General features: G+C 34.5%; 1 protein-coding gene across 1 annotated transcript in view; it reads right to left on the bottom strand.

Annotated features, from left to right (window-relative positions):
• Positions 1-15,060, bottom strand: part of LOC138708853 (uncharacterized) — a 425,577-nt gene that overhangs the window by 141,370 nt on the left and 269,147 nt on the right. The window lies entirely within an intron of this gene.

The following is a 15,060-nucleotide window of genomic DNA, read 5'->3' as shown; positions in this document are numbered from 1 at the left end:
TTTATATATATATATATATATATATATATATATATATATATATATATATATATTTTTTTTTTGACGTCCAGACCAGCGCAGTTTCAAATGTTGGCAAACAGAGAAACAAATGCTAGGGACGCGATAAAATTAAACAAATGCTAGGGACGCGATAAAATTAAACAAATGCTAGGGACGCGATAAAATTGTGCGATAAGCAGCCATGATTGGTTGAAATACGTCCTTTCGTACCGTTTTATTGGTCAAAAGTAGTATGACGTAGTAAGAGTGTAATAGTCATAGAAAAACAAAGAATATTTTATATTTACTGAATTACAAATTAAACCTAGAATAACAAAATTGTATAGTGATGAAATTACTGGATATTGAAATATTTTGTGATAGATTAAGGAAACTATTTACAAGAAATGCATCTAGATATGAAGTTGCATCCCTACAGGTTTCAAGTGGTGCAAGAATTATTGCACAGAGTCTTTCAGGCACGTCAAACTTTCTGTACATAGCTTCTGGAGATGATCAACGCTCAACGTGATTCTCTCAACAAGTTCATGGTGTCTGACGAGGCCCATATTCACTTACCGGGCTATGTGAACAAGCAAAACTTTAGGTCCTGGGCGCCTACCAATCCTAATCAGATTCACGAAAGACCACTTCACAGCGCAAAAGTTACTGTTTGGTGTGGCGTGTCTGTGCAGGGTATTCTTGGTCCGTAGAATGACACAGGTGACAGCGTCACTGTAACATCAGATCGGTATGTTATGTTTCAACAGTTCGTAATGCCGTAAACATATCCATATGCAGTCGCTGTGGTTCCAACAGGACGGTGCAACCCCTCACACATCCAGAACGTCCATGACAGCCTTACGCAGAATGTTTCCAGAGCATCTTGTTTCTCGCTTTGGTGATGTCAACTGGCCACCCCGTTCCCCTGATTTATCGGTTTGTGATTATTTTCTGTAGGGATTTTTGAAGTCCAAATTGTGTGCCAACAGGCCAACAACTATTCAGAACTTGAAAAACAACATTTACGCCGAAATCGAGGCCATAACAGGCGACACTTTTCGTAGTGTTCTTTCGAACAGTGCACACTAATAATGTGTAGTTGTATTTCTTCATGATTAAAATATGTAAATTGGGTCATTGTTTCCGCCGCACTCTGTATTATGTAAACGTACCATACAGTTTGCTCCACCTTGTACTTATCAATAAAGAAATCACAAAAGAATAAAATAAACGAATAGGAACAGCCATCCAACGTGGAAACGTAGCCAGCATTTTGGGAACCTTTCCAGACTCCAATTCTCTGGATGAGATTTTCTTTATTTGAATGTCTGAAAGCTAGACAAGGGTGAAGTACGAAGCCCCTAGAATGAACATAACACTCTACTCACGGCAAGAATCGAACGTTTTCTCACTAGATGGCAGCATATTGCAGTTCACTTAATTAGTGCAAAATTAACGTGCTAAGCAATGAAAACGGTCATTGTCTGGTGATCGAGTTAATTAACTAATATAAGACAATTATTACGGATTTTTTGTAGTTTCCTGTAGGCCCAAATGGATACTTTTCAACTTCAGATACACTTTTATTTAGTGAGTAATTATATTTGATTTATAATCTTGCGATGAATTGTATAATAAGATTTTGTTACATATATTTACAGGTACTGTAAACATATCACTCATTAATTTCACATATAACATTGTTGGCCAACACTGTGTGACTGTTTTGTAGTTGTGAGGCAACATATTTCAATGATAATTTAATTTTATAATTTTACAAATGTTTGTACAAACTGTATCTTGGGATATTTACTTCAAGAAACACTATCCACAGGCCTTATGTTGTTATGTATTTTACTATTTACTACAACACCACAGGTTTGTGGAAAAAATCAATGAATCCCTCACAAATATTGCATTCACACGGATAAATGAAAGACTTTGAAGAAAAACGTGACAACTCATACGAAGTTCGTTCTGAGATAATAAACAAAGAAATGTTTTTATTTTTAAACTTACAAAAATCTGAAGTTATGATTAAGGAATTGAGTCAAACTTGTGTAATCTATCTCCTGAAGATATTAAACATCTGTTACGAAACTTCTCAAACTCAAGTTCCTGTGGGTTATCTAGTCTTTCCATTCATATTTAATGGAGATAAGTATTTTCAAATGAATTAAAAACTGATATCCCGGCTATACATTTGTGCTTTCTTATTTTATTTCCAAAGAGGTCATGTTGAAAATAATAGCTTTTAACTTTATCTTTGCTCAGTGTAAGTCGAATATTATTTCAATGCTCTTGACTAAACACGTTACTCTTGTAACTTTATCGAATTCTGTGACAAGCAAGTACACGGAACATATAGAAGGCACATTCATAAGGATCGATAGTTCAGCTCTGCAAAGATAACGATGTAAGTGAGCCACGTGTCGAGAAGTTTTTATTGTGTAAATGTACCTGATAATACTTCCTCACTTTTCTGCACCCGTAATATCAGTATAGTTAATTTAAGTAAAGCACTAAATACTAGTACCTGACCGCAAAAGAAATTCCGATACGAAATTATATCGTTTTCCAAGGACTTCAGCAAAAATGACGAGGTTGAAAGCCATTTTCCTGAGATTAGTTTTTTTTTTAAATTTGTAAATACGACTTTGATAACATGTGCACGTTATTATGTATTGTGAATTGATTTTAAATTGCAAATCAAGATTTCAGGTATAACTCCCTGTAAAGTTGATTTGAATAATTTCGAGGGAAAAATTGTTCCGGGGCCGGGTATCGAGCCCGGGGCCTTTGGTTTAACGTACCAACGTTCTACCAACTGAGCTACCCGGGAACTCTACCCGACACCGATCCAATTCTTCCCTCTATATCCACATACCTCAAAGTGGGCTGACAACCGTCAAGCAACCAACTTCGAGTGCACACTAACTCCGTGTGACTTACATTGTGGTCACTGTTCGTTAACAGAAAACCACAATGTAAGTCACACGGAGTTAGTGTGCACTCGGAGTTGGTTGCTTGACGGTTGTCAGCCCACTTTGAGGTATGTGGCTATAAAGGGAAGAATTGGATCGGTGTCGGGTAGAGTTCCCGGGTAGCTGATTTTAAATTATTCATATACTTTAATTTTATAGCATTAATAGGGATACTACACGAAAATAGTGAAACTGCAGTTTATATGGTATTCCACAGCCTTCCTTATTATCCATGGATGCTGTCATTGTTACAATCGATAAATTATATACGGCCAGTTACGTTTCATATTGTATTAACAAAAAAATTCCGGATGCAATGCCTTCTGTTTGTCTCGATTTCTATTGTTTCCTAAGCGAAGCCTTCGTAACACGATAACAGGCTATTTAAAATCGATAGCGACTTTGACTTCGACTCGGAATTTCTTTTGCAGCAATTGTGGTGTACAAAAAATTGTGACTTTTCATACCTCTCATGGAAGCATATAATATTATAATAATGTAAAGAAAGTTATTATCTGATTATATATTCCTTAAAGATTTTCTATTAGAAGAGAGCATCTATATTGGGCACTAACCAGCCGAGAGGAGAAGTAACTTTCTTCTTCCTCTTTCGTTTTACAAGCAGAACCATTATTGAAAGCAATAAAAGAGACAGAGAATAATATGAGGAATTCCCTATGATTGTGCGTACCGTCTACAGAGGAACTAAGGTAAGATTTAAGTGTGTTTAACGAACGGAAATTAATTAATAAACTATGATTAACATTCAATCCTCTAATAACAATAATAATAATAATAATAATAATAATAATAATAATAATAATAATAATGCTTTAGAACAGAATATACTACCAAGAGGACAAGTTGTAGAACAGCCATTCCACTCAAACTGAGAATTCCAATGAAAAAGTCTTTTTCAGAAATATTTGTTTATTATTCGTGTAAGACATAGATAAGGCTATTAATTTAAATATTCTAATGCTTTATTTTTAAAAGGAAAATATTTTACAGGTTTATGGACATTGAATCTAAGTGGTCTTGTCTAGGTAATAGTACTTTTTGTTTCTCTAAAGTTTGCAGCACTTACTCACAGAGAGATCAGGTGTTAATGTATGTTTTTAAGGAGCTATTGTTGAAGAAATATTTTGAGAGTCTGCACTGTTAATTCCAGAGCTCCAGGATCAAGGAACTTTTTACTCTCTACTATATTCTTTCTGCCATTTATTTTAAGTAGTTTGGGTTAATAACAAGTAGCAATCTTACAGTTCAAATGAATATTTTGACTTAGAAAATATCACAGTTGTTTTAAAACTGGAGAAATGAAGGACACTAACTCATCTGTAACACCCGTGATATGGAAGAAATAGCTGTAAAATATTTACCGATTATGTTTTTGTGAACTAATTAGGTGCCATGAGATTTAAATAGCTTTCGCATGGACACTTTGAGGCAGAGACCTTAGTTTTACACTTTTTGTTAATGAGGTGTCAAGTGAGTTCACAAATCTTGTAACATCCGCGACGGAACCTTTTTTCTTTTTTCTGTAATAATAATAAATTTTATTCAAACAACTTTTTTCTGTAAAGTGATGCTGATATTCTAAATTGATTCTGATATTAAAAGTTGACAAAAGTAATTTCATTTTCAATATATAGAGTTTGAAAATAGTAAAATTGTAACATCAGTGACAACTAAAATGACTGAGAACTATTTTTGAACCAAATATAATTGACAATTAACTCGTACGCTGTACATAAACACTTGAAAGTATTTCGTAAATGTAATGTTATTGTTATTTATCCATCTGCAAGCGAGTAATTCCAAGCTTGTACCTATTAATTGTCTATAGTTACGCATGTATTGTGCGGTCTCTGTTTCGATTCCATGTCAAAGAACGAATGAATAAAATTATATTTATAATATATTTCAACATCTCTCGATGGATGACAATAAACTCTTCCAAGTAGTTTATTTTATATGCGTACTCCCCTTGTGTATAGGAATGAACTCGTTCCCATTGTAATTTTATCAGATATGACGTAATCATTTCCATGACAACTTAAATCGAACTTTCGTTTCATAATATCCATTCATTTTTTTCAATTAATGTAGGTCGTATATAAACGTTATAAATCTAAATTATCATAAATTTCTTGTTAATTATATCGCCTATTGTTTTCTTTTTTTAATAGGCCTAGTAAATATTAAAATATTATTAGGAAAAATGTTCAGTACGAACAATGGAACTTCATAAAATTTTCATTTGCTCGTAGAATAAAATGCAATACAATACCAAATACCCTGCCAAATACCTTACTATAATAGCCTAATACCGGACAGCTGTATACTAGCAGCATTGACGTGAGTACGAAATATCGCGGACCTGACATCTAGCGCAGAGGGATGGAATTACGTCCACATATACAAATATTAACATAGCGAGATTCGGACTATTGTTTAAAACGTGAGTTACTAATGTGGAATTATATATATGAAACACTTAAGAAATGTTGAATAATATTTAATGTAAAATTATTATCTTATATCAAAGCTGCACATTATGAGAAATATTACATACTTTATATTACTTTCCGTAATTAATTGTTACATATTTTTTTCTTTGGTTTACCGAGATAAAATCAATCTGATGTTAGGAATGAATTTACAGTAATCTTTTATGTACGCATTGCTGACAACTGCAAAGATAAAACTGATAAAAATCTGATGCTTGTAATAATTAGTAAAGGCATGTGGACTACAATAAAACTTAATTTGATAAAACCTTAAAATCCAATACATTTTAACTTCTATTCATTTATTAGGCCTAAATAAAAAAAACTAATTTGTATTTTTCTATCAACACAAAGACGAAGGAATTAGGCCTACTAAAGAATGTTGTTGACTCACGTTTTATGAACTGTCGGAAATCGAAAGTACGATTTGGAGCAGTTTGTAATGCTGCAATTGTCACAATTATAAACAGCACATATACACCCTGACATTTTAACACTAGTACTAATTAATAAAACTATTAACCAGCCCAGCAACAATATACATTGCAGTTGATTACAGCTTGTTTCGCGAGTATCTCCACACCGGCAGGTAGGTAGCAGCACCAGCGTCGTTCGCACGCAAAACTGCTAGCTGTCCGGTATTATTATGGTAAGGTATTTGACAATACTGTCGAGTATACAAAGAAGAGATAATATCATAACAGCTTTACGGCCATCTGTCGGAGAATTATCGCAACATATGGGATAGATGGACTACATCGTTTTCCACGTGTTTGTCAAAGCATCTTTGACAAGGCAGACGACTATAATCTTCCTAAATATGAGCTTCTAAAGATTATAGGTTTCCAATAAATTTTCTAAAGCACTGATATATGGATCGGTGTAAGTAGATAGAAGATAATTTCGCATATTATTTATATTCGTTTCGGAACCTTAAAACATGCGATAGCTCTACTGTAAAATGAAACATCATCCAGTGGCACATTTGCACAAAGACAAAGAACCATTAAAAGGAATAAATTAAACATCAAAACATTTTATTCCGTATTGAAAACCTCGCTCTCGATTTGTAATAAAAGGGAAAAGAAGCCAAAGAAAAATGTAACCGTTAGTATGAAAACAAAAAAGAAACGAGTTCAGAGAACAATTAAACGAAAACAAATGAAACCAGACGCAAATTAAATCTTTGTAATAAACAAATAAAATGAGACCAGAGAGAAATTAAACCATGTGTAATAATGATGTAGAAGCCAAAGAATAATTGCTTTCCGAAGGTTGAGATACTGCATACCATTTTGATCACGACCACATACACAAGCCTGTTTTTGTACTGCTGTATTTCATTAATTTGCTGGCGATTTAAATTGTTTCAACTCATTTGTGAAAATAACCAACAATATAGAAACAAAAAGGGTATAACACATTTTGAGGGATGTATAATTGCGATGCAGGATCATTGCAAACTACAGGTTGCAACATTGATGTAGTTACAAGAGGCATGAAGTATTCATAACGGGAACTACATATTTTACTAAAACAACAGCAGTGTTGAAAATGAATATTGGCCGTCAGCGCTGGTGTGTTCTAGGGATAACGAACGTGACTTGTCCTCTGCAGAGTGAGTTCGAACTTCGAATCCAACTTAGGTCAATTATCTGGTTTAGCTTTTCCCGAGGATTTCTCCAACAATAAGGTAATTTTATAGCGAATCATCCAATTTCACTATCACCAATCTCAACGATACTAGATAATTAAGTAGCTAATACAACCTCGCGTCTTTAAGAGACTGAATTATTGGCCAAACTGGTAATAATATAAATATTTGTGGAATACATACTGGAACTGTAGTGTTAAAGGCTCTGTGACCAAGAAATTATTCTTTCCCAATGTACAAGACAGACTATGTTGCAGTCAGTTCTCAACCGACTTCTTTTTCACTCAATTTATGACCGGCCATGGAAAATTTGGTTCCTGCTTTGAAAGATTTAGGATCAAAAGTGCAGAAGAATCTCTGTGCATATGCAAAGACAATCAGACTGTTGAACATTTGATTTTTCACTGTCCAGTGTTCGAAAGAAAAAGACACTTTTTAAGATATATCTCGGACTGCAATTTAAATTACTGCACACCCCTTTACCATTTACTTAGGAAAAAATGTTGTTATAAACAACTCACAGAGATTATTCACCACATCCACACAAGACTGTAGCTATTAAGTGTATGTAAATTAATGATGATATGAAATCCTAATGCACTATCTAACACAAGGTGTCTCTCCTTGGGACATAATAATAGCAATAACAACAATAACTATGTTTGTATTATAGATTTTACTATTGTTCAATTTTGATGACAGGTATATAGTTTGTAACCGTAAGTAATTTTGTTTTTATTTCTTTACTATCGCAAACCACCTATATATTAGGTGTTTAATTTGTAACTAAGCCAACTTTGTGCATTATCTCTTTACTATTGCTTAAAATTATGTATAAAATCGCAAATTTATGTAATATTCTTGCAATCTCTCTACATCTTCGATTATAATTTCTAGTTTCATTTAATTTTGTTTTAACTGAATGTAATTATTGCATAACGTATTTAGTATTCTTTACTCTCTATTAATTAGTGTATTTATATTGTAACTATCACTCATGCCTACTACTTACTTACTTACAAATGGCTTTTAAGGAACCCGAAGGTTCATTGCCGCCCTCACATAAGCCCGCCAGCGGTCCCTATCCTGTGCAAGATTAATCCAGTCTCTATCATCATACCTCACCTCCCTCAAATCCAATATAATAATATCCTCCCATCTACGTCTCGGCCTCCCTAAAGGTCTTTTTCCCTCCGGTCTCCCAACTAACACTCTATATGCATTTCTGGATTCGCCCATACGTGCTACATGCCCTGCCCATCTCAAACGTCTGGATTTAATGTTCCTAATTATGTCAGGTGAAGAATACAATGCGTGCAGTTCTGTGTTGTGTAACTTTCTCCATTCTCCTGTAACTTCATCCCGCTTAGCCCCAAATATTTTCCTTAGCACCTTATTCTCAAACACCCTGAACCTATGTTCCTCAGAGTGAGAGTCCAAGTTTCACAACCATACAGAAGAACCGGTAATATAACTGTTTTATAAATTCTAACTTTCAGATTTTTGGACAGCAGACTGGATGATAAGAGCTTCTCAACCGAATAATAACACGCATTTCCCATATTTATTCTGCGTTTAATTTCCTCCCGAGTGTCATTTATATTTGTTACTGTTGCTCCAAGATATTTGAATTTTTCCACCTCTTCGAAGGATAAATCTCCAATTTTTATATTAATATTTCGTACAATATTCTGGTCACGAGACATAATCATATACTTTGTCTTTTCGGGATTTACTTCCAAACCGATCGCTCTACTTGCTTCGAGTAAAATTTCCGTGTTTTCCCTAATCGTTTGTGTATTTTCTCCTAACATATTCACGTCATCCGCATAGACAAGAAGCTGATGTAACCCGTTCAATTCCAAACCCTGCCTGTTATCCTGAACTTTCCTAATGTCATATTCTAGAGCGAAGTTAAAAAGTAAAGGTGATAGTGCATCTCCCTGCTTTAGCCCGCAGTGAATTGAAAAAGCATCAGATAGAAACTGACCTATACGGACTCTGCTGTATGTTTCACTGAGACACATTTTAATTAATCGAACTAGTTTCTTGGGAATACCAAATTCAATAAGAATATCATATAATACTTCCCTCTTAACCGAGTCATAAGCCTTTTTGAAATCTATGAATAACTGATGTACTGTACCCTTATACTCCCATTTTTTCTCCAATATCTGTCGAATACAAAAAATCTGATCAATAGTCGATCTATTACGTCGAAAACCGCACTGATGATCCCCAATAATTTCATCTACGTACGGAGTTAATCTTCTCAAAAGAATATTGGACAACATTTTGTACGACGTCAACAAAAGTAATATTCCTCGAAAGTTACCACAGTTGGTTTTGTCCCCCCTTTTAAAAATAGGTACAATTATGGACTCCTTCCATTATTCTGGTACAATTTCCTTTTCCCAAATAGCAAGTACAAGTTTATAAATTTCGCTATATAATGCACTCCCACCCTCTTGTATTAATTCTGCTGGAATTTGATCGATACCTGGAGACTTGTACTTTTTCAGATTTTCTATCGCAATTTCGACTTCTGAAAGCGTGGGTTCGGGTATAAATGGCTCAGCAGTTTGTATTTCAAATGCCTACTACTACTTCTTTAAAATTGTGTACTATCTCTACATAATGCATTTCACATGTAACAAACTACAACCCTAATATGCCAAAGATAAAATAGGGTTTCAATATTTGGATAACAATAATAATATACATTGTTTAAGGGTGTTAGAGAATAAAGTGCTTAGGAAAATATTTGGAGTTAAAAGAGCTGAAGTTACAGGATAATGAAGAAAGTTACACAACGCAAAATTGCACTCATTGTAGTCTTCATCTAACATAATTAGGAACAAAATCCAGACGTTTGAGATGGGCAGGGCATGTAGCACGTATGGGGGAATAAAAAATGTACACAGAGTGTTAGTTGGGAGGCCAGAGGGAAAAATACCTGGGAGGCCGAGATGGGAGGATAGATGAGAGGATACGTTAATATTAAAATAAATTTGAGAGACGTGGGATATGATGGTAGAGACTGGATTAATCTTGCTCAGGATAGATATCGGTGGCGGGTTTACGTGAGGGCGGCAATGAACCTCCGGGTTTTCTAAAATCCATAAGTAAGTAAATATATCTACTTCATCAAAAATGGACAGATTGTAAGCAAGATAACAAAAAGTACTGCATCTTTCTAGTATTTTATTGTCAGTGAAAATTTGACAGGGAATTGTTTCTTTCCACAAAAGTAATGATTTTTGTTTTATCGGTTGATATTTCCATGTTGTCCTTCCGAGTCTTGAGAATTTGTTGTTTTATTTTTAAAGTTCAATATAATTATAAACTTTTAAAAAAGTCACTGATATGAGGAAAAATGCTGAAAAAATTCTGCAGGTTACAGTTAGGACAAAATGTAGGTATATTATTCTATACTTCGGGGTCTGCACATACATCTTATATCGTAATCATGTATGAAGTATAGTATGCTATACTCTCATGACTCAGAAGGATCTGGTGATTATTTTTTGTAACTTGTGCACGTATCTTTTGAGTTCGTCTTCTGAGAATGCCAAAAGCGTAAAATCGTCTAGAAAAAGGATTGTACCTATCTAATTTTAAATGTGTATTGATTTGTATATATTCAGACTGTGTTTTGTTTCCATTCTCCGCTATTACTTACTTACTTACTTACTTACTTACTTATTGGCTGTTGAGGAACCCGGAGGTTCATTGCCGCCCTCACATAAACCCGCCATTGATCCATATCCTGAGCAAGATTAATCCAGTCTCTACCATCATATCCCACCTCCCTCAAATCCATTTTAATATTATCTTCCCATCTACGTCTCGGCCTTCCTAAAGGTCTTTTTCCCCCCGGCCTCCCAACTAACACTCTATATGCATTTCTGGATTCGCCCATACGTGCTACATGCCCTGCCCATCTCAAGCGTCTGGATTTAATGTTCCTAATTATATCAGGTGAAGAATACAATGCGTGTAGCTCTGCGTTGTGTAACTTTCTCCATTCTCTTGTAACTTCATCCCTCTTAGCCCCAAATATTTTCCTAAGAACCTTATTCCCAAACACCCTTAATCTCTGTTCCTCTCTCAAAGTGAGAGTCCAAGCTTCACAACCATATAGAACAACCGGTAATATAACTGTTTTATAAATTCTAACTTTCAGATTTTTTGACAGCAGACTAGATGACAAAAGCTTCTCAACCTAATAATAACAGGCCTTTCCCATATTTATTCTGCGTTTAATTTCCTCCCGAGTGTCATTTATATTTGTTACTGTTGCTCCAAGATATTTGAATTTTTCCACCTCTTCGAAGGATAAACCTCCAATTTTTATATTTCCATTTCATACAATATTCTGGTCACGAGACATAATCATATACTTAGTCTTTTCAGGATTTACTTCCAACCCTATCGCTTTACTTGCTTCAAGTAGAATTTCCGTGTTTTCCCTAATCGTTTGTGGATTTTTTCCTAACATATTCACGTCATCCGCATAGACAAGAAGCTGATGTAACCCGTTCAATTCCAAATCCTCAGTGTTATCCTGAACTTTCCTAATGGCATATTCTAGAGCAAAGTTAAAAAGTAGAGGTGACAATGCATCTCCCTGCTTCAGCCCGCAGTGAATTGGAAAAACATCAGATAGAAACTGGCCTATACGGACTCTGCTGTAAGTTTCACTAAGACACATTTTAATTAATCGAACTAGTTTCTTGGGAATACCAAATTCAATAAGAATATCATATAAAACGTCTCTCTTAACCGAGTCATACGCCTTTTTGAAATCTATGAATAACTGATGTACTGTACCCTTATACTCCCATTTTTTCTCCAATATCTGTCGAATACAAAAAATCTGATCAATAGTCGATCTATTACGCCTAAAACCACACTGATGATCCCCAATAATTTCATCTACATATGGAGTTAATCTTCTCAAAAGGATAATCGACAAAATTTTATACGATGTCAACAAAAGTGATATTCCTCTAAAGTTACTACAGTTAGTCTTGTCCCCCTTCTTAAAAATAGGTACGATTATGGACTCCTTCCATTGTTCTGGTAGAATTTCCTTTTCCCAAATTGCAAGTACAAGTCTCCGCTATTACTTATATGAAATATAACAAATTGCTAGAATAAAATGAGACACTCGAATAGCTTGAACATATACCAGGTGGCCTTTTAGTGCCGGTTCGAAAACAATAAAATTAATATCGAAAATTATTCAAACAGGACAGCACGAAGGGTTGTCTATATTGAAAGGGCAATGTATTTATGAAATCAACGAGAATATTGGTAGTTCAGAGACAATTAATAAAGCAAATTGCAAACAATGATTCATGTATCATGATTGAATTTTCAAAATATCGCATTATAATGTTGTTAACAATGGCAGCGTATTCTAGCAGCATCAGCCATCCCATTACAAAGCGAAGGTCCGTTGCTATCGTAACTGTACACAAACAAAACTGAAACGAAATAAATCTAGCGGGTTCATAACTTCAAGTTTCTACCATTAGGAGTCGAACATTCCAGTCAAACGCTTGTGTTGTCATTAAGATGTTCCTCATTCCCAACCTCATTACGTCTTTGAACCTGGCAACTGTTTAGCTTATACAGAGTGGGGCATTTAAAACAGGCCATCTGAATAACACGACAGTTTTTAATGATAAAAGACAGTTGCTTGGCTGAAGGAGACATAATGTGATATTGTTTTTTTATAGCTGGAGGGGTATAAAAGATATGAAAGTCTACTTCGTTATTTTAAACGGATTTATATGTTTTGCAATTGATCAATTTTTTTTTTTTAATTTTGTATGAAATCGGTATTAATTTTAATAATAAAGAATAGGCCTATATTCTACATTTAAATATTTTGAAGTATATTGTTCAAATGGGAGAACTAAACATACATGCAAGGTTTCAATAAAATATCTCAAGTGCTTTTTGAGTTAATAGGTAATCGCTCTCTGGTTGAACAAAATACCCCACAAACATCCATCATTAAGAAATAACTATTAGGTTTTCAAAACCATTAAAATTGCTTACCAAGGTACACATAGTGTACATTAAGCCCGCCAATTTTTATTTATAAAACATATTTAGGCTAGATTCTGAGAAAAAAGTGGAAGTATAGTGCAATAATACAAGTAAAAGATGTTCCTCCCCTCTTAAAGATACTTTTTAATGGTGCAACGACAATAATGTTTTATGGTTTGCAAAATAATGAAAATATTCAAACCGAAAGCCCCACAAAGTAGCTTGGTGCTGGATTGTAAAATAATACAAATTTTCAAACCGGAAGCCTTACAAAGTAGCTTGGTACTGGATTGTAAATTAATACAAATTTTCATACCGGAAGCCTCACAAAGTAGCTTGGTACTGGATTGTAAAATAATACAAATTTTCAAACCGGAAGCCTCACAAAGTAGCTTGGTACTGGATTGTAAAATAATACAAATTTTCAAACCGGAAGCCTTACAAAGTAGCTTGGTACTGGATTGTAAATTAATACAAATTTTCAAACCGAAAGCCTCACAAAGTAGCTTGGTACTGGATTGTAAAATAATACAAATTTTCAAACCGGAAGCCTTACAAAGTAGCTTGGTACTGGATTGTAAATTAATACAAATTTTCAAACTGAAAGCCTCACAAAGTAGCTTGGTACTGGATTGTAAAATAATACAAATTTTCAAACCGGAAGCCTTACAAAGTAGCTTGGTATGGATTGTAAAATAATACAAATTTTCAAACCGAAAGCCTCACAAAGTAGCTTGGTACTGGATTGTAAAATAATACAAATTTTCAAACCGGAAGCCTTACAAAGCAGCTTGGTACTGGATTGTAAATTAATACAAATTTTCAAACCGAAAGCCTCACAAAGTAGCTTGGTACTGGATTGTAAATTAATACAAATTTTCAAACTGAAAGCCTCACAAAGTAGCTTGGTACTGGATTGTAAAATAATACAAATTTTCAAACCGGAAGCCTTACAAAGTAGCTTGGTACTGGATTGTAAATTAATACAAATTTTCAAACCGAAAGCCTCACAAAGTAGCTTGGTACTGGATTGTAAAATAATACAAATTTTCAAACCGGAAGCCTTACAAAGTAGCTTGGTACTGGATTGTAAATTAATACAAATTTTCAAACCGAAAGCCTCACAAAGTAGCTTGGTACTGGATTGTAAAATAATACAAATTTTCAAACCGAAAGCCTCACAAAGTAGCTTGTTACTGGATTGTAAAATAGTGCAAATATTCAAACCGAAAGCCTCACAAAGTAGCTTGGTAGTGGATTGTAAAATAATACAAATTTTCAAACCGGAAGCCTCACAAAGTAGCTTGGTACTGGATTGTAAAAATAGTGCAAATATTCAAACCGGAAGCCTCACAAAGTAGCTTGGTACTGGATTGTAAAATAGTGCAAATATTCAAACCGGAAGCCTCACAAAGTAGCTTGGTACTGGATTGTAAAATAGTGCAAATATTCAAACCGGAAGCCTCACAAAGCAGCTTGGCACTGGTTTGTAAAAATAGTGCAAATATTCAAACCGGAAGCCTCACAAAGTAGCTTGGTACTGGATTGTAAAATAGTGCAAATATTCAAACCGAAAGCCTCACAAAGTAGCTTGGTACTGGATTGTAAAATAGTGCAAATATTCAAACCGGAAGCCTCACAAAGCAGCTTGGCACTGGTTTGTAAAATAATGCAAATATTCAAACCAGAAGCTTGGTACTGGTTTGTAAAATAATGCAAATATTCAAACCAGAAGCCTCACAAAGCAGCTTGGCATTGGTTTGTAAAATAATACAAATATTGAAACCAGAAGCCTCACAAAACAGCTTGGCACTGGATTGTAAAATAATACAAATATTCAAAC

This window comes from Periplaneta americana, chromosome 11 (assembly GCF_040183065.1).
Source record: "Periplaneta americana isolate PAMFEO1 chromosome 11, P.americana_PAMFEO1_priV1, whole genome shotgun sequence".
Classification (NCBI taxonomy): domain Eukaryota; kingdom Metazoa; phylum Arthropoda; class Insecta; order Blattodea; family Blattidae; genus Periplaneta; species Periplaneta americana.
This window is presented reverse-complemented; position numbering and strand designations above follow the sequence as displayed.